Source organism: Choloepus didactylus, chromosome 20 (assembly GCF_015220235.1).
Source record: "Choloepus didactylus isolate mChoDid1 chromosome 20, mChoDid1.pri, whole genome shotgun sequence".
Taxonomy (NCBI): Eukaryota; Metazoa; Chordata; class Mammalia; order Pilosa; family Megalonychidae; genus Choloepus; species Choloepus didactylus.
The window spans coordinates 49,659,550-49,678,968 of record NC_051326.1 but is presented as its reverse complement, the minus strand read 5'-3'; the positions used below and the strand labels follow the sequence as shown (position 1 = coordinate 49,678,968).

General features: G+C 38.1%; 1 protein-coding gene and 1 non-coding gene across 21 annotated transcripts in view; one reads left to right on the top strand and one right to left on the bottom strand.

The window, feature by feature from the left end:
- Positions 1-19,419, top strand: part of MYT1L (myelin transcription factor 1 like) — a 578,669-nt gene that overhangs the window by 201,667 nt on the left and 357,583 nt on the right. The gene's annotated exons all lie outside the window — the stretch shown is intronic.
- Positions 6,083-6,206, bottom strand: LOC119517014. Its single transcript, XR_005213442.1, has one exon. It is a non-coding gene; the product is annotated as a U6atac minor spliceosomal RNA (small nuclear RNA).

Below are 19,419 nucleotides of genomic sequence, written 5' to 3'. Positions count from 1 at the left end.
GGTCCTGGAAGGCTGAAACAGTTGAGGGATGGCCATATCTTCCTCTTTCTCCATATGGCCTCTTCACATGGTTGTCTTGGTCTTCCTATCATGGCAGGCTCAGAATAGTCAGATATCTTATACGGCTTTGGCTTCCCCTGGAACAATAGTCCAAGAGACCTATTTGGAAACTGCAAGCCATCTTACAGCTTAGTCCTGGAAGTCACACAGCATCAATTCCACTTCTTTCATTGTTCAAAAGAAAGTCACAGAACTGGCAAAGATTCAAGGAGAAGGGACTACACCTACATGATAGTGTGAATATCAGAAGCCATGGTTCATTGGGGAATCCATGTTGCAAGATTAGTTACATGAGTTACCAACAAGTTGAATATGGAAGGTAAAAAGAGTTGGATTGTGTGCATGTGTGTGTGTGTGTGTGTGTGTGTGTGTGTGTGTGTGTGTATCAGTCAGGGTTTTCCAGAGAAACAGAACCAACAGGATATAGGCTATATGTATGTGTATGTGTGTTTGTGTGTGTGTGTGTGTGTGTGTGTGTGTGTGTGTGTGTATCAGTCAGGGTTTTCCAGAGAAACAGAACCAACAGGATATAGGCTATATGTCTGTGTCTGTGTGTTTGTGTGTGTGTGTGTGTGTGTGTGTGTGTGTGTGTGTATCAGTCAGGGTTTTCCAGAGAAACAGAACCAACAGGATATAGGCTATATGTATGTGTATGTGTGTTTGTGTGTGTGTGTGTGTGTGTGTGTGTGTGTGTGTATCAGTCAGGGTTTTCCAGAGAAACAGAACCAACAGGATATAGGCTATATGTATGTGTTTGTGTGTTTGTGTGTGTGTGTGTGTGTGTGTGTGTGTGTGTATCAGTCAGGGTTTTCCAGAGAAACAGAACCAACAGGATATAGGCTATATGTATGTGTATGTGTGTTTGTGTGTGTGTGTGTGTGTGTGTGTGTGTGTGTGTGGAGAAAGAGAGAGAGAGAGATTGTTTTATATAAAGGGATTTATTATAAGGAATTTGCTCACATGATTGTGAGGGCTGGCAAGTCTGAATTCCATAGGGCAGGCTGGAGGCTGGAAATTCTGGCAAGAGTGATGTTGAAGTCTTGAGTCCAAATTCCCTGGGCTGGAAACTCAGCAAGGAGTGGAGAGTATAGTTTTCAGGCAGAATTCCTTCTTCTTCCTGGAAACCTCAGTTCTTTGCATTTGAGGTTTCCACCTGATGGGTGAGTCCCACCCACGTTATGGAGGACATTCTCCTTTACTTAAGGTCAACTGATTGTAAAGGCTAATCCCACCCATGAAATATCTTTACAGAAACACCTAGGCCATTGTTTGACCATATGATTGGACACCATAACCTAACCAGGTTGACACATAAAAATTAAACATCACAGTACTTGACTCCAAGGATTGCTAGCCTGGGAAGGTAAGAACTCTAGCCATTGGTGTAGCTAAGATCTTCCAAAGATCAAGTGTAGATAACAAATAGAAGAGGACATAGATTAAACAAGGCTTACATTTGAGAAATGAACAAAGGTGGCAATGATGAGAAAAAAAGAAATTTTCTTCAGGGAAGTAAGAGAAAATCAGGAAGGTTTAATATGGAAGTTAAATGAGTTTAAGAAGAAAGGGCTGTTTTTCTTAATCCTTTGTTTTGTCTGAAATGTTTTTTCATTGTTTGTTTTTAAATTTTTTGATACATAAAGTTTAAACAAAAGAAAAAGAAAGAAGAAAGGTGAACTTTTTCCATTAGTTTTTTAAATCATGTGATGATTCCTGTCATACTCGTAGTTTTATTGCCAGCCCCTAGCACAAGGCCTTTCGAGAATAAAAGGCATTGAACAAATGTTGCATTGAACAGTTTTTAACTATGAGTCAAGAAACTTTGGGACTCTTGCTGTTTTCATTAACTAGACATAATACATCAACCTCTCTAATTTCAGTTTCCTCACCTTCAGATGATTGTTCTCATGTCCTCTTTACTTCACCAATCATTACACAGATCACTGCATGGCATGTTTTCTTGCCTGGATTTCACACCAGAATGCAAGCTACAATAAGAAAAGGATAGCATCTTAATTACTGTCATTTATTTAGCTTATCACCCAGGCCCTGGCACTTGGTAGGCACTCAATAAATATTTAGGAAACTGAATTGAATTGATCTTTTTAAATCTAAGTTTAAATACTTGGCACAAGTTACACTTTATGCACTCTCCCTTTGGCTTCTATAGACAGTCAGTTCCTGTGAACAGTCACCATGGAAGTATGAGTACCTTCTCAATGCTTGGCACTCTCTTATGGATTTATACAACCACTAGGGGACACAGTCTTTGCCCTTAACTTGCTGAAAGTTTTGCTGTGGAGAGTCCATGAATTCATTTATTAAAAACAGATACATTGTGCACCTGGCATGTGCAGTTTGTTTTAAGAGCTGGGGACATAACAGAGATTAAAACTGACTAAAACACTGTTCTTATGGAATTTCCATCCTAGTGGAAGTACTCAGATAATGAACATTATAATTAAATACATTATATTGTATTTTAGAAAGTTTTCAATGCTAAAGAGAAAAATAAAGCAGACTAAGAGTGATAAAGAGTGTTGATGGGGGGGATAGGTTAGAATGTTAAATAGGAGAGTAGGTGTACAACTTACTGTTGTGACAGTTAAACAAGCCCTTGAAGGAAGAGAGAAAGCAAGTCATTCAGGTATCTAGAGGAAGTGTGTTCCAGGCAGAGGGTCAGCCAGTGCAATGGCCTTGCAGCCCCTCGTTGGTATAAAGAACTACAAAGGAGTCTGTGAGAATCTGTGGAGATGGGTCTTTTGAAGTGGAAGAAAATGTAGACATTCTGATTTTCAAAAAACAAAACAAAAAATTAAAATAACAACAGCAAACAAACAGAAAGGCAGGGGGTTGTGATAAAGGCAGGGCAAAGAGGGTGAAAAGCCATGGAGGTGAACGTCATTGAATTTTATGAATGCGATAATGAAAACTGGAAAATCTAGACAAAGCAGCAGGGAATACCTTGAGCTCCATTTTAGTGGTCTTCTCTATTCCTTATATATATTTTTTACTGTTGATGAAAGAATTTCAAGGTATTACTCTTAACTATAATCTATAGCTTGCAACAGGTATTTTTCCCCACATTACCACTCTATTAATTAACTGTTAATTAATACTAGTTCATGCAAGAACTTATTTAAATTTGTAGTGTTAATTGGTGACATACATGACTCTAAACAATCTCTTTCAACCAAATTCAACTAAAATACAGCACTATTCCTTACATTCCCAATAATGAGCTACCCTCGCCCCATAACTATTTCCAAACATTTTAAGTTCAACCTTATTATATATTCTGAACATTTTAGGTTACCGTGGAGCTTACATTTTAAGGCTGGAAGACAAACAGTAAACACATAAAAGATGTCATGGGTCATAAGTCCTATGGATAAAATTAAAGCAGGGTAAGGGGAAAAGAGATTGACTGGAGCTATTTTATACAGAGTGGTGAAGGAAAGTATCTCGTTAAGATGACCTCTAAGCAGTGACTTGAAAGCAGTGTGGAGCAAGCCACATGGATATCTGGAAGAAGAAAATTCTAGACAGAAGGAATGTCAGTGAAAAGCTCCCCAGGCAAGGTCATGCTTGACATGTTCATAAAAGCAAGGGACCAGGGTGGTTGGTGTTGGGGATAAGAGGACAGAGCAGCAAATGAGGTTGGAGAGGTGAGCACTGGGGACATCAGGGACCATGAGCCAGGTACAGTGGGGAGCCAGTGGAGGGCCAGGAAGCCAGTGATATTACCTGGCTTACTTTTTTATTTTTTATTTTTTTCAAATGCAATTTTAATGATATCTTCACATACCATACTATCATCCAGAGTTACAATCAACTGTCCACAGTACCATCACATAGTTGTGTATTCATCACCACAATCAATTTTTTGAACATTTTCATTACTCCAAAAAATAAGAAGAATAAAAATAAAAGTAAAAAAGAACACCAAAAACATCTCATACTCCTTTTCCCCCCCATTATTCATTTACTTTTTATCCCCATTTTTTCTACTCATCTGTCCATACATTGGATAAAGAGAGTGTGAGCCACAAGGTTTTCACAATCACACAGTCACACTGTATAAGCTATATAGTTATACAGTCGTCTTCAAGAATCAAGGATACTGGATTGCAGTTCAACAGATTCAGGTATTCTAGCTATTCTAGTACACTAAAAACCAATAAGGGGTATCTGCACAATGCATAAGAATAACCTCCAGAATGACTCCATTTGAGCCCTCTCATCCCCCAAAACTTTATTTTGTTTAATTTCTCTCCCTCTTTTTGTCAGGAAGGCTTTCTCAATCCCACAGTGACAGGTCCAGGCTGATCCCCGGAAGTCATGTCCCATGTTGCCAGGGAGAGTCACACCACTGGGAGTCATGTCCCACATAGGGGGAAGGGCAGTGAGTTTACCTGCCAGGTGGGCTTAGAGAGAGACAAGCCACATCTGAGCAACAAAAGAGGTTCTCTGGGGGAGACTCTTAGGCACCGTTATAAGTAGGCTTAGCCTCTCCTTTGCAGTAACAAGCTTCATAAGGGCAAGACCCATGATGGAGGAATCAGCCTACTTCAGTGGTAGTCCCCAGTGCTTGCGAGAATATCAGGAATTCCCCAGGTGTAGAAGTTTAGTGTTTCCACATTTTTCCCCAAGCCCTCAAGGGGGCTTTGCAAATACTTTATATTCTCTGCCCAAATTACTCTGGGATATATCGGGGTTTTGTGCTAACTTGTACAAACCAACCAGATCTTACCCCCATTCAAGGTTCCATATAATTATGGTGTTTGAATTAACTGATCATACAAGTTAAATTATATAGTGTGCTACGGAAAGTATAGATTTTGCAACAAATGAACATCTCGTCCTTTGGTCTCACACAGAAGTTGAGGTTTTAAAACACAATCAATATCATCCTTTTCCCTTTAGTCTGATTTACCTTAGTTCTAATAGAGTCCATTTTGTTCCTATCTCTAATTGAAGACTGATCTCTTTTTTCAGCTTTTTTAACATTTGCTGTATGAGGTAATGCTGACATTCATAGCTGCTGAACTCTGGTTCTGAGTCTCAGGTGTCACACAGATACCTGAAGTAACAGGGACTGACCAGGTTATACACAAACAGCTAAGCATCTCAGAATTCAGAGATAACCATTACAACTCACGAATAGATGTGACTTCTGTAAGAGCTTACAATCTAGGAATCTTTACCATAAGACTTCCCCTGATAATCCATGCTCTCAGATTCAGTTCTCAGTGTTTGCACATTATAGTTAGTCCATATTAGTGAGGCATTATAGTGTTTGTCTTTTTGATTCTGGGTTATTTCATTCAACATACTGTCCTCAGGGTCCACTGACCTAGCTGTATACCTCACAACTTCATTTCTTCTTTCTTCCATTGTATTTATACACCACAGTTCACCATTCTGTTGATCAGTCAATTTACCCTTACGCCGCCTCCATCCATTGTGAATCGTGAATGTGGCTGCCGTAAACACCAGTGTCCAATGTCCACTCATGTCACTATTCTCAGTTCTTCCAAGTAGAAACCCTGTAATGGGGTTGCAGGATCATATGGCAACCCCACAGTTAAGCTTCCTGTGGAACCATCACACTGCCCTGCAGCTGGGCTGTGCCATTCTACTTCCCTACCAACAGGGAATATGTATATCCCTCTCTCCACATTTTCTCCAGCACTTGTATCCCTCTGTGTATTTTTAAATTCAATTTTATTGAGATATATTCACATACCATAAAATCATCCAAAGTGTTCACAGTACCATCATATAGTTGTGTATTCATCACCCCATCTATGTTTAGAACATTTTCCTTATACCAAAAAAAGTGAAAATAAGAATAAAAAATAAAAGTAAAAACGAACACCCAAATCATCCCCTCCGTCCCACCCTAGTTTTCATTTAGTTTTTTGTCCCCATTTTTCTACTCATCCATCCATACACTGGATAAAAGGACTGTGATCCACAAGGCTTTCACAATCACACTGTCACCCCTTGTAAGCTAATAAAAAAATAATGGTTAGATGCCACGAAGTAGGCAATGCCTTAACCATATGCATGTTGTACAGGCCCAAGGACCTCTTCCATCCTTGTCAAGGGGAGTGCTAACCTTCCCTCCTTTCATACAACACTCTTATATTTTTTATGACAATCTTGGATTTGAACACCTTTATCATTTACTCCTTCACTAAATCATTATTCATTCATTTATTCAACCATTTGTTGAGCACTTATTATATTCTAGAATGGGTATATGATAGTGAACAAAAAGCATGTCTCCTGCTTTAAAAACATTTATGACCCCCTGGGAGAAACATACATTCATTGAACACCTGAACAAAATCAATAAAAATCTAATTACAAATTTGAATAAATGCCATTAGGGTAAAAAATGGTGTGCCATGACAGAATTACAGGGGTACTATTTTAAATTAGGTGAGCAGTGAAAGACTCTCTGAGGAAATTGCTTTTAATCTGAAACCTGAAGGATGAGAAAGAGAAAGACATTCCAAAGTCTTATGTTGCTAAGACAAGATTAACATTCAGAAAAATTGGCAGCAGTCTTCACAGTGACTTTGGGACTTATTTTTACTGGTTAGGGGAGGAATTCTATAAGAAAAAACATCTTCATCGAAAGTCAAACATGGGTTTTCTGTTTCTGGTCTATACCAAGAAGCAGCACTCTGATTTTGAAGGTCCAATTCTAATTTGCCTCCCTTTCAATACTCTAAGTGGCTTAGTAGAGAGTTCCCATGAGACCCAATTCCCTTCTTACACTGGGATATGACATGTGAAATCTCTATGTTTATTTTCCTCATCTGTATAATGAAGGCAATAATATTTACATAACTTTCGTGAAGGTTAAATGAAACAATGTGTGTAAAATTACCGACACAGCAGCTGGCAATTAAAACAGCGCTTGCAAAGCAGATATTCAACTTAAAATGGCCCAATTGCAACCAGTACATACAACATAAGAATAGGATAGAGGATGGTAAGCAGTGTTGGGGAAGGCTACATTTCCCTCATGGAGACATAAGGTGAGAAGATTTTTGCTCCTTTCTTTGGGTGAAGAAGTAGACCTCTCTTACTGGCAAAGTTAGGAGGAGCAGGTATATATCAGCCATTTTTTCTCTCCCTGTTTCAGAGAATCCCCTTCACAGGAAGCCATGCATTCTCAACTTGACCATGCAGGAGGCTCAGCAAGGCAGGCTTTGCTCCTGGAAAGGGAGGATTGCAGTTTGGGAGTCCAAGTTTCAATTTTTGGAGTATTGGAAAGTTTGTTTGATAATTATCCCAAGTCATTCTCCAATTCAGCTTTATCAAACATAGAGCAATATTTGATCTCCATCTCTGTTTCATTTTTATTTTTCATTTGGTCTCAAACTCAGGAAGAAGATATAGGACTGCTATTTGTTGACTCCCTCAATCCCCAACAGGAGACAGTAATAACATCATCATCATCTTCATCAACATCCTCATTATGATCATCATAACAACAACAGCAGTGTCAGTAACAACAACAAACGTTAACTGAGTACTTGCTCTGTCACTTGCTCTATTACAGGCACTTTATTAGGCAGTTTACATTCATTATCTTTTTATTCTTTGTATCAACCCTAAGTAGTAGATTACTATTACAAGTATTTTGCAGATGATGAAACTTAGTCTAAGCAAGATTATGGTGGTTTGCTTAAGATCTCATATTTCAGAACTAATATTTGAACCCAGGAGCTTAAGGCTCATAAAGAAATATCTGGTCACATCCACAAATGAGAAAAGATACTATGGAGAGATGGGCTGTTTAATAGTTATATGAGGATCCAATAAGTGACCAAAGCCTTTGCAGTGACTGGCTTGAACTCTTAAGGAGCATGCACTAACCCCGAGTGTGGTGCAGCGACCATCAGCACTGACACTGCTGGAGTGCTAGTAGAAATGCAGAAACCGGGTCCCGCCCCAGGACCTGCGGACTTAGAATTTGCATTTTAACAAGTTTCCTGGGGGACTGGTTCAACCGTTAAAGTTTGAAAGGCACTGAACTAAGTGACAGTGACTTTGATGTCTGTAGCCTGGGAAATTTTAACCATTTGGCTCCAGTCTACACTAAAATCCCACCGCACTCTTTTTGTGTATAGTTGGCTACTTACAGAATAAAGCCAGTAAATTGTTTTGTTTTACCAAATAAAAAGAGGAACACTTTTTGTTTAAATTTTAAATGAACAAATGGATAGAGTTTTAAAATTGTTCTTAACAGCTAATACTTTGCTTTTACCAGTACATTTTGGATGGGAAATTTAAGCACTGATTGGTTTTTAAATTCTTTTAGCTACTTCTTGGGTCTGTACATAAGTGAATGCATATTATATTGTTTAACTTAGAAATTTGGCCATGGAAGCTTGCACTTGGATTTGATAAACAGGCCCTTTGTTTTGACATAGGTACGTAATATTTTGTTTTCAGGAAAAGAAGACAGAGCACTAAACATTGAGAATATTAACTAGACAAAGGAACACAAGATTGAGAAACAAGAATAGATAGCAGAGAGGTTGTTGCCCTGCTCCTTCTTTTTTTTTTTTTTCCTGTGCATGAGCATGCAGCAGGGTCAAAGAGTGGAAACTGTGGTTGTTTAATTTTTATTTGTTATCTGATAAATCTGTTTGAGCAAGGCAATTCCAAACACTCATCTCACACACATGGTGTGCTGGCAGTTTGGGCCTGATCTGTTTAGTAAGTGTACTTAGTACACTGCCATCCACATCAACTAGAATGTCTGACTTTTTTTGTGGACTTTTCATCTTTCATCTCTCTGGTTTATTTGTCAGATTCTCTTGTGACACTCACTTCTCAGAAAGCTGGCAGGTTAATAGTGGTCCCAAGTGTGCGTGCTTCAGAAAACAATCCAGAACAGGTTTTTATTTGGGTATGGGAATCATTTTTCCCACGATGTGACCCACGACTGATAACAAAAGGATGTAAATTACACACTCCCCAAAGGGGAGAAATATCCTACATGGAAGCAAACTGAGGAGAATATGAATAAACAAGGATCTGCATATAGGGATTTTAATGCTCAAGTCTAATTTGCTAACTCTTAACTTTAGTGCTTTTTTCTGAGGATTTTGAAATCAATAACAAAGATAAAAAGTTTGCTCATGATCCAAATTCTCCTGTAGGTTTCTACTCAGGCCTTTACCTTGTTCTATGTGATTATAAATTTATTGCCTGGTAATTTGTTCTACTGTATCTCTAGTTCTATATCACAGTATAACTGACTATATTTGGTCACTCTAGACATAATTTCTCTCTTTGTTAGAAAGATCTGTTAAATTTCACTTTGCTTTCAAGAGTTATCTTGTTTCCATAAGCTCTCAAAACTAGTAGATGAAAATTGTTACCAATTCCTTTGCTACCTTATAATGCTTCTCATTAAACACTGCTATTTTCAATTCATCTGGTTTGCTAAAATTCTCTCCCACTATTTCCACTTTTCTTCAATCCACCTCTGATAGTTTAGTTTGGCTTTCACTTTCTTATGACAGATAGAATTCACTGTTCTTGTATGATGGCCACTGAGTATATTCTTTGTTGACAGAGGTTAAAAACTCATGAAAATTTATTATTTTTCTGACTTTTTCACAATGTTTTGTCTTTTCCCAGTTTTCTGTCTAGTTTAAAAGCAGAATAAACATTTTCAAGAGTTTAACCATTTGGCATGCATTTATTCAGTCTGTCAATCATTCAGTTACCATATACTTTTTGGGTGCTTATTCCATGCCTCACACAGTGCCTTGGTTACTTCAGTGGAACATTAGTTGTTATGCGATCCTTCTAAACTTCACCCATACTTTTCCTTTGTTAGTAATATCTTCCTTCTATCTCATCCTCATCTCATGCTTCCCCTATTGACTACAAGTTGACATTCGTTGATTCATTTGTGATTCAACTCAAAATTCAACTATGCTAGGATTCTTCTCTGAACAACCAGAACCACCGTTCTTTAGGCCAAATTCCATTCCAATTGATATCTACTTAACTTCCTTTTTAAGTCATTCCCAATGAGTAAATTTTATTTTCTGTCTCCTGTCATCTTTTTCTCTTTGGCCTTCCTGATTCAGTCCCTCATCAAATACTTTGTAGTTTTAATATTTCTACTAAATAAAACTGGTTTGATTTCAAGTTGTATTTCTGTGTGCTTTCCAGTTGTATGAAGAATACTGGATTGACCTATTTTAACAATTCACTAACTTATTCACTGGTCACACTACTTTTTTATTGTTGAGGAATTCAGTGTTTGATATGGATGCATTTTTAATATAAAATTGAAATGTTTATTTTAATGTTTCAGATTATGCCAGATCTCCTGCTTCCTTAAGCAGAGTAAACAGAGCACGGCTTTTTCTTCGTAGACTCATCTTTTTAACACCCAGTAATTCACTGCTATTTATGAGAAACACATTTAGAGGAATAACTCACTTAATGCCATTTTCTTTTTTACAAAATTGGTCCTGTTGACCCATCATTAGTTTGAACTACATGTTGTATTATTTTTCTCAGCAGTAGCAATATTGTTAGGCAATGAATTATTTTAATCAACAAATATCTATGTGATGCCTACTATGTGTTATATCCTGGCTTCTCTGTTGGAAGCAGAGTGAGGGAAAAAAGCAGCTTGTGTTCATGTTCTCATGGTTTCCAGAAAGGAGGAGACAAAAAAATTACATAAGTAAACAAATACATAATATAGTTTCAGATGGTGACAAACACATTTAAAAATAAAGCAGGCATTTGTGATGGAGATTAATCAGGGGACTAGATTCTACAGATTGGGAGGCTGAGAAACTTTGGGGAGATAACATTTGAGCTGAGACCTGATGGACAAGGAGAAGCCAGCCAGCTGCCCCATTAACCTACATGGTGGCTTCGTGTGACATAGAAAAAACTATTCCTCAAGACATTTACTGCCATCTTCAGGAACATTGCCATATTTATACAAATCTACGATTACCGTTGAGGTGAATCATTGCCCCTGAAGTTGTGTAATGCCTGTACACAGCTATAAGCAGCCAATTTGGAACAGCCGTGTGAAAACTTAGGAGCAAAGCATTCTAGGCAGAGAGAACATCAAGTGCAGAGGCCCTTTGGGGGAATACTTTAGTATGTTCAAAGGAGAAAGAAAAAAGCTTGAAGATTGGAACTTTTGGAACTATGGTAGAAGTTTCACTTTATTCTAAGAACAAAGGGAAAAGGCATAGTAAGATTTTACTCAGAGAAATATCATAATCAGATATAAGTTTTAAAAAGATAATTCTGGTCCTATGTTGCAAAAAGCTGCAGCATTGTAAGATCAGTATCAAAGACTCCAGTCAGAAGGCTAATAGAGTTTTCCAGGTGGGAGATGGTGGTTTGGACTAACATGGTAGCAGTGGATGTTAAAAAAAAAAAAAAAAAAAATAGATAGATCAAGGAATCTATTTGAAGATAAAGTTGTTAGGCCAAAGAGGACTTGGTAATGGACTGGATGTGGAAGCAGAGATAAAAAGAGGAGTAAAAGGTGACTACTAACTTTTGTCTTAAGCAACTGCATTTATGGCAGTGTCTTATACTGAAAGGGGGGAAACTGGGAGAGACACATGTTGCGTAGGTATAGTGTGGGGATGTTTGGAATGAATATTCTTATTTGGACTCTTAAATTTGAGATGCTAATTAGATATTCAAGTAGAGATGCCAAGTAAGTGGTTGTCCTTGAAAATCTGTAGCTCAGTGACAATAATGCTGACAATACATTTTAGAATCATTTTCCTGTAAATGGTACTTAAAGCCATGCCACTGAATATGATCACCTAGTGAGAGGATGTAGACTGTACTGGACACTTCAGTGGCTCACCCACGTCCCCTCTTCGGTGCTGACATACCCATTTCCCAGCTGCTAGGAATATAGGCAGCTCATTCATTGCTCACAGCTGTTGTCTTCACAGAGAATAGCACTTGGCCAAGTGAGGTGCCTCTCCTGGGGTTGCGTACCACCGCGGCCAATGACTGGACAATGCAAGATAGAAAGGCCCAGCCTTCTTTCCTCAGCTTGGGGCAGCTCTGAAGGGCCATCCCATCTCCAGAGCCTGCCATGTGATTGCCTGAGGCCTCACTCACAACCACATTGAGGTCAATGTCTCCCTCTGCCCACACCGGCCTTCTACACTTCCTTGCAGGAATATCTGCCAAGGGCACCCTTCAATACACACACTGCCTACAATTCGCCATCTCAGAGTCTGTTGTCAGGTAACTCAGAGTAAGAGCTAGAAAAATGAAGAAACCTCCAGGGAGCGTTAACACTAAGAGTCTAAGCAAAGAATAGGAGCAAGCAAAAAAGACTGAGAAGTACTAGGTGGTGAACTAAAGGGAGAGAGGGTGGGAAGCAGGGGGGGAGACGGGAGGTAAGCAAGCTAAGAGGAGAGGGCCAATAAGGTGAGAATAGAAAAGTGCACTGGATTTTGGCAACGTGTAGGTCATTGGTGACTTTGACAGATGCAAACTGAATGAAGTAGTAAGGAGAAAAGCTAGTTAAAATGAGTTGAAGGGTGAATATGAAGTGAGAATGTGGGCTAAGCAGTAACAGGCAACTCTCTCAAGGTTTTCTTTATGAAGGGGAACAGAGAAATGGAGCTGGAAGGAAACAGTGAGGTCAAGGGAAGTTTTTTGATTCTTTTCTTGCGAAGGCAGGTTTATATATTGATGAGAATAATTTAGTAAGTAGAAACATATTAAAATCTACTTCTCCTTTTACCATTAGTACATATTCACAAAATGACTAGCTAGGGGAGGTCTCAGTTTGCCCATTGGTTTAGAAGAAAACTAATAGACTCATAGGTTTAAACTCCTGAATTGGCACCATCGGGGGCATGTTTAACCCAAATGCACATGAACCATTTTCACTGTTTCCATGGCTGTGGAATTGTTAATCATTCACTGATTTAGGATCTTGTAGCTCTGATTTTTTTCTGAAAGATCTAAATATGTTAGTACTTTTGTGAGTCTTCCTCCCTGTAATTATTTTTCCATACCTGTTGGATTTTTTCCATTGTGCCTGTAGGTGTCGGCACAATTCTTTATTTACATCAAGTTGCCATCATGAATTTCTTTTTTATGAGAGAAGCTGTGTATTTACAGAACAATCACACATAAAATACAGGATTCCCGTATACCACCCTTTTATTAACACCTTGTATTACTGTGATGCAATTGTTACAATTGATGAGAGCACATTTTTATACTTGTGCTATTAACTATAGTACATGGTTTAATTTAAAGTTCACTGTTTCTGTTGGGCGGTTCTATGGATTTTTTTTTTTTAATTTTCATTCTGGTAACATGTACACAATCAAAAATTTCCCCTTTTAACCACATTCAAATATATAATTCAGTGTTGTTAATTATATTCACAGTGTTGTGCTACCATCACCACCATCCATTACCAAAATTTTTTCCATCATCCCAAATAGAAACCCTGTACATTTTAAACCTGAATTCCCTATTCCCTACCCCCACCCCATCTCCTGGTAAACTGTATTCTACATTCCGACTCCATGAATTTACTTATTCTAATTATTTCATGTCAGTGAAATCAAACAATATTTGTCCTTTTGTGTCTGGCTTATTTCACCTTACATGATGTCTTCAAGGTTCATTCATGTTGTTGCATATATCAGGACTTTATTCCTTCTAGTGCTGAATAATATTTTTTTGTGTGTATATACCACATTTCATTTATCCATTAATTGGTTGATGGACACTTGGGTTGCTTCCATCTCTTGGCAATTGTGAAAAATGCCGCTGTGAATGTGAATGTGTGAATATCAGTTTGAGTCCCTGCTTTCAACTCCATGTCATATATACCTGGGAGTATACCTGGGAGTAGGATTGCTGGGTCTTGTGTTTTTTCTGTATTTATCTTTCTGGAGAACTGCCGAACTCTCTTCTACAGAGGCTGCACCATTTTACACTCTCACCGACAATAATTGAGAGTTCCTATTCTCCACATCCTCTCCAACACTTGTAATTTTCCATTTTTTTAATAGTAGCTATTCTGGTGGGTGATGAATGATATCTTATTTTGGTTTTTATTTGCATTTCCCTAATGGCTAATGATGTTGAGCATTTTTTCATGTGCTTTTTGGCCATTTGTATATCTTCCTTAGAGAAATGTCTACTCAGGTCTTTTGCTTATTTCTTATTGGGTTACTTGTCTTTTTGATTTTGAGTTGAAGGTTTGCTTTATATATTCTGGATATTAAACTCTTAACAGATATATGCTTTTCAAATAGTATCTCCTATTGTGTGCATTAATTTCTTAATTGAAAACTTCAAATAAAATCCCAATAGCTGTTCTAGATATTTCCTCTGTCTGCGTCTCCTCCCATACCATCCCCACCCCCAAAAACCCAAAGTACTCTAAGAAATTGTATTGACTGGGACATGACTTAAAATGACTTCCTTTTTTTCTTTAACAGTTTTTTTTTTTTTTTCCAGAAACTATCAGGAAAGTTAACAAAGGAAGGGTTAACTCAAAGATTTCATTAATTTTGTCCTTCAAATTTTTTAAGCCTGGTTTAGTCACCTTGTATTAGGATATTCCACTGATTTTTCCCTTGTTTACCTTAATTTTGCAGCCCCCTATTGAATTCCTGTTTCTTATGCCCCTCTCTTAAGAAAGAGTCTCAGCAGATTTCCTGGCCCTCTGAAGCTGCTGCAGGACTCCAGGCAAAGGCTGGATACGTTGTCAGGGAAGAAAACTTCCCAGTGGATTGTGGTTCTTCTTTGCATGATATACAGTCCCGAGAGCATCCTTCCCTGTAATTCCCTGTTGCAAACATTCAAAAGGATGTGCTAACAGTACTATATCTTAAAAAATAGGGTTATGGAGGACCCAATTTTTGTGATTATGACTTTTTGCAATCAAAGCCATCACACAATTATCCATAATTATGGTAATTATCTCTGAGGGACAGTTTTGACACCACTAAGGTGAAATCCACAGACTTTTAGCAATTAAAAATTGACTGATTTGAGTTGTATCTCTTTGCCCTTGTTATGATCATTCTAGTATAAAGTCAGGGAGATGATCAAAATGCTGGTAGGATAGAAGAAGAGAAGCAAGCGTTGAAATATGCCACAATCAGAAAAATGAGTGAGTTCAAAAATCAAAAATCTAACTGCAGCAATTTGTCATGTATTGTACAGTATCACCAGAAGTATAGTAGGTGTAAAGAATACATGCCATAAATCTAGATAATAAAATATGTGCTCAACAACTAAAAAGGAAAAAAATACAAAGATTAGAAAATCATGCAGCACAGCTTTATGGATAAAGCAAAATAAAAGCAATGACAATAACATGAATAAGTGAGAAGCAGTAAAAAAATTGAAATTATATAGCACTCTTCTTTGAAGTAATTTAAATCATTAGATGCTTAGCATTAACAAATTTTTAAGGAATACCTCTTTCTAATGTCATTGTCAAAGGAGTGACTTATACTGGCTATAACATCATCTAGTGTGACCATAGAATTCAGAGATATCTGAATGTGTCAAAACTGTTCTGAAGGACTCTCTGGAAAACACGTCGTCAGTGGAAGGGAAGATAGTATGGCTTAAAGAGAACCCAAGTGACTAGTCAGTAGAAAAACTGTAGGGTTAAAGCTTAAAAAAAGAATGCATAAGAAAAATAGAGTCATCCTTGTTAAATATGACCAAACATGGAAGATGAGTGCCTGAGGTAGAAGACTGGTTTCTTGAGTCAGTTCCTAAGAAGCTTATACAATGTATACAAAAGTTGAACTAAACCACAGTTTAATCTCAATTCCCACTGTTCTTTGTCTAGGTACATCATAGTTTAGCAGTGGTAATATGCCAAAGAATGGTATTTTAAGGACTTTAGTAGCAGTTAAGTTTAGAAATTATTATGGGTTTAATTGTACCCCTTCCCCCAAAAAATGTTATGTCAAAGTTCCTAACCCCTAGTGCCTTAAAATGTAACCTTACTGGAAATAGGGTCATTTCAGATGGAATTAGTTAAGTCGAAATGAGGTCATGCTGGTATAGGGTGTGCCCTTCATCCAACATGAATGACATTCTTATAAGAAGGGGAGAAGAAACACAGGCAGAGGGCAGAATGCTGTGTAGTAACCAAGGCAGAGACTGAAGTGCTACCAAGGCACGTGGCAAGCCAAGGAAGGCAAAGGTTTGCCGTAAACACCAGAAGCTAGAAAAGGCAAGGAAGGATTTGACTTTAGAGGTTTCAGAGGAAGCATGGCCCTACTGACACCCTGATTTCATATTTCTAGTCTCCAGAACTGTGAAATAATAAATTTCTTTTGTTTTAAGCCACCCAGTTAGTGGCAGCCTTTGGAAACTAAGATAGAATGGCTACTTATATTTGAGGCCATTCATAGCATGAGAATCCTCAAAATAAGGTAGCTTTGGTCTTCTGTAATGTTTCTTGTTGAAATATGATAAACCCTTAGCATTTATACACAGACTAAGCCACTCAGAATGACAAACCAGCATGCTAGCCATATAGGTAAAAGTAAATCTCATTACTGTGAGGTAATTAAATTAGCATTCAAACACATTTCTCAATTTATTTGACATAGAATCTAATAAATTTATAGACTTATTTGATATTAAAGAAGAAAGTCAATTTTAGAATTCTGAATACTTTAGTTCATTCAGAACAAATGACTCGCTGTATAGGCAGTAGCTGAAGCCTTCCGGCAAACAGGATAACAGCTCCGTGTTTCACTTCTAATGCTAAGTCCCACATACTCTTTGTCCTATTCTTTCACATTCTAGGATTACAGCTTCCTTTACCCTCCTTTTCCCAGTTGCCACCATGATGTGTTCTGGGAATTCCTCTTCCGTCCTGTGCCGGTTTGAATATATTATGTCCCCCAGAAAAAGCCGTATTCTTTGATGCAATCTTGTGGGGCAGACATTTTAGTGCTGATTAGATTGGAATTCTTTGAGTGTTTCCATGGAGATGTGCCCCACCCAACTGTAGGTGATAACTCTGATGGGATAATTTCCATAGAGGTGTGGCCGCACCCATTCAGTGTGGGCCTTGATTACTGGAGCACTATATAAGCTCAGACAGAAGGAGCCAGATTGCTACAGCCAAGAGGGACACTTTGAAGAACGCACTGGAACTGAGAGAGGACCTTCAGCTTACAGAGACATTTGGGATATGGCCTTTGAAAGCAGACTTTTGCTCCGGAGAAGCTAAGAGAGGACACACGCCCCAAGAGCAACTAAGAGTGACATTTTTGAGGAGCTGAGGCCTAGAGAGGAACGTTCTGGGAGAAAGCCATTTTGAAACCAGAACTTGGAGCAGACACTGGCCATGTGCCTTCCCAGCTAACAGAGGTTTTCCAGATGCCATCGGCCATCCTCCAGTGAAGTACCCAATTGTTGATGCCTTACGTTGGACACTTTATGGCCTTAAGACTGTAACTGTGTAACCAAATAAACCCCCTTTTGTAAAAGCCAATCCATCTCGTGTTTTGCATTCCAGCAGCATTAGCAAACTAGAACACCTCCAAATTATCAGTAATTAAAATACAGTCCCTTATCTCTCTGAAAACTAGAACACAAACTCATTTTGGTTTTGAAATACTTGGTTATTGTAGTTGTTGCCAATTACAATGGGAACAAAAATTAAGAAATATTGAGAAGTTACAGCGTATTTAAAAAAATCTTTACAAATTCTCTAGTCATATTCCTTAGTTTCCTACCTTTTATGATCTGTGGTTTCAAGAAGCCACTTTTGTTTTGTTTTGGACACTGAGCTTTTACCAGGAGTCAGCAAACTTTTTATGTAATGGGCCAGATAATAAATATTTTAGGCTTGGCCAGTCAAATGGCCTCTCTGGCAGCTACTCGACACTGCTGTTGTGGCACAGAAGCAGCCACGGACAATACATAAGTGGGTGTGGCTGTGTTCCAATAAAACTTTATTTTTCAGAAATAGGCTGTGGGTCCAGAATGGCCCGTGAGCCATAGTTTGCTGACTCTTGCTTGATTTTAGCATGAGATGGATTATGTTTGTCATCACTGGAAGGGCTTCATGGTGATTGTATTCCCTGCCAAAGCCTGCATCTTTTGTCTTTGACGTCTTAAATTTTGTTTATAATTTGTTGTGTGTGTGTGTGTGTGTGTGTGACCTTTTAACTTTCCTGACCTATGTACCAGATTCTTCACTTGTGTTTTATAGACATTGTTTAATATAATGTAGTACTTACAATTATGTGAAATAGATATGATGATTGCTACTTTATAGATGAGGTAGCTCAGGCTCTAAGAGGTTAACAGCCCTATCCAAGCTGACACTGGCTGAGCTGAGAGTCACCCTGCTGGCCCCAGGGACCATGTGACCAGCCACCATGCATCGCCTTCTGGGAAAGCCTCTTCCAGGCATCAGCAGATACCACTGGCTATAGGCCATGCGGACAGGTGTGGGGGCATGTACTAAGCCCAATGTTGGACATACTGAATTTGAAATTTCTTTAGGATATCTGATGCATCAAATGCTTATAGTTTTGGTTTGTGTTCTTCAAGAAACAGTGAGGTACATATTCTGAATAGTTGAAGATAAACACAAGAGGTTTCACTTATGGAGATGAATTTTATTTTAATGAGAGTCCTATTTATAGTAGGCTATACTAAATGTACAGCACAGTTTAAAGAAAAAAAATGCAACCAGTTACAATAAACACTTCCTCTCATGCTCTCTAACGTGTTCTCTCTACTAAGAAAAAAAGTTGAAAGATTTCCCCCAAAAAAAGCAGGTTCTCGCACTCTGCCTGCTAAGGGCTTCAGACCATGACTTTCGGTTTGTAAACTGTATTCTCTCAATGAGCCAGATCACATGGTGTCCCAAACAGGATATTGGTTTCCTGTGAGCTGGTCAAACCTGATAAAAATCAGAGTTGGCCCTTATTTTGAATATGTTTAACTTTGGTTTTCAACCAAGAATTGCGTTAAAGAAATGCACAGTTCATAGTTATCCTAATGAATCATACTTTCCTTGATATAAAAAATGCTTCACACATATTTAGCCTAATCTTTTTATTGAAATTCATTAAGTTGTATTTTTTTTTCTAAATGGAACCACAGGAAGCACACCCATAAATTCTGTCTTTATTCCATGTTATTTCATAAGGTGATTTGCTGGGGCACTCAGATCTATCAGTGTCTGAATAATTTACCTCTCCCCAGCATCTGTTGATTTTGCAAATATGAAAAAAGTACAAAAGTGATTTATAAGGAATTATTGTGACTATATCATGTCAT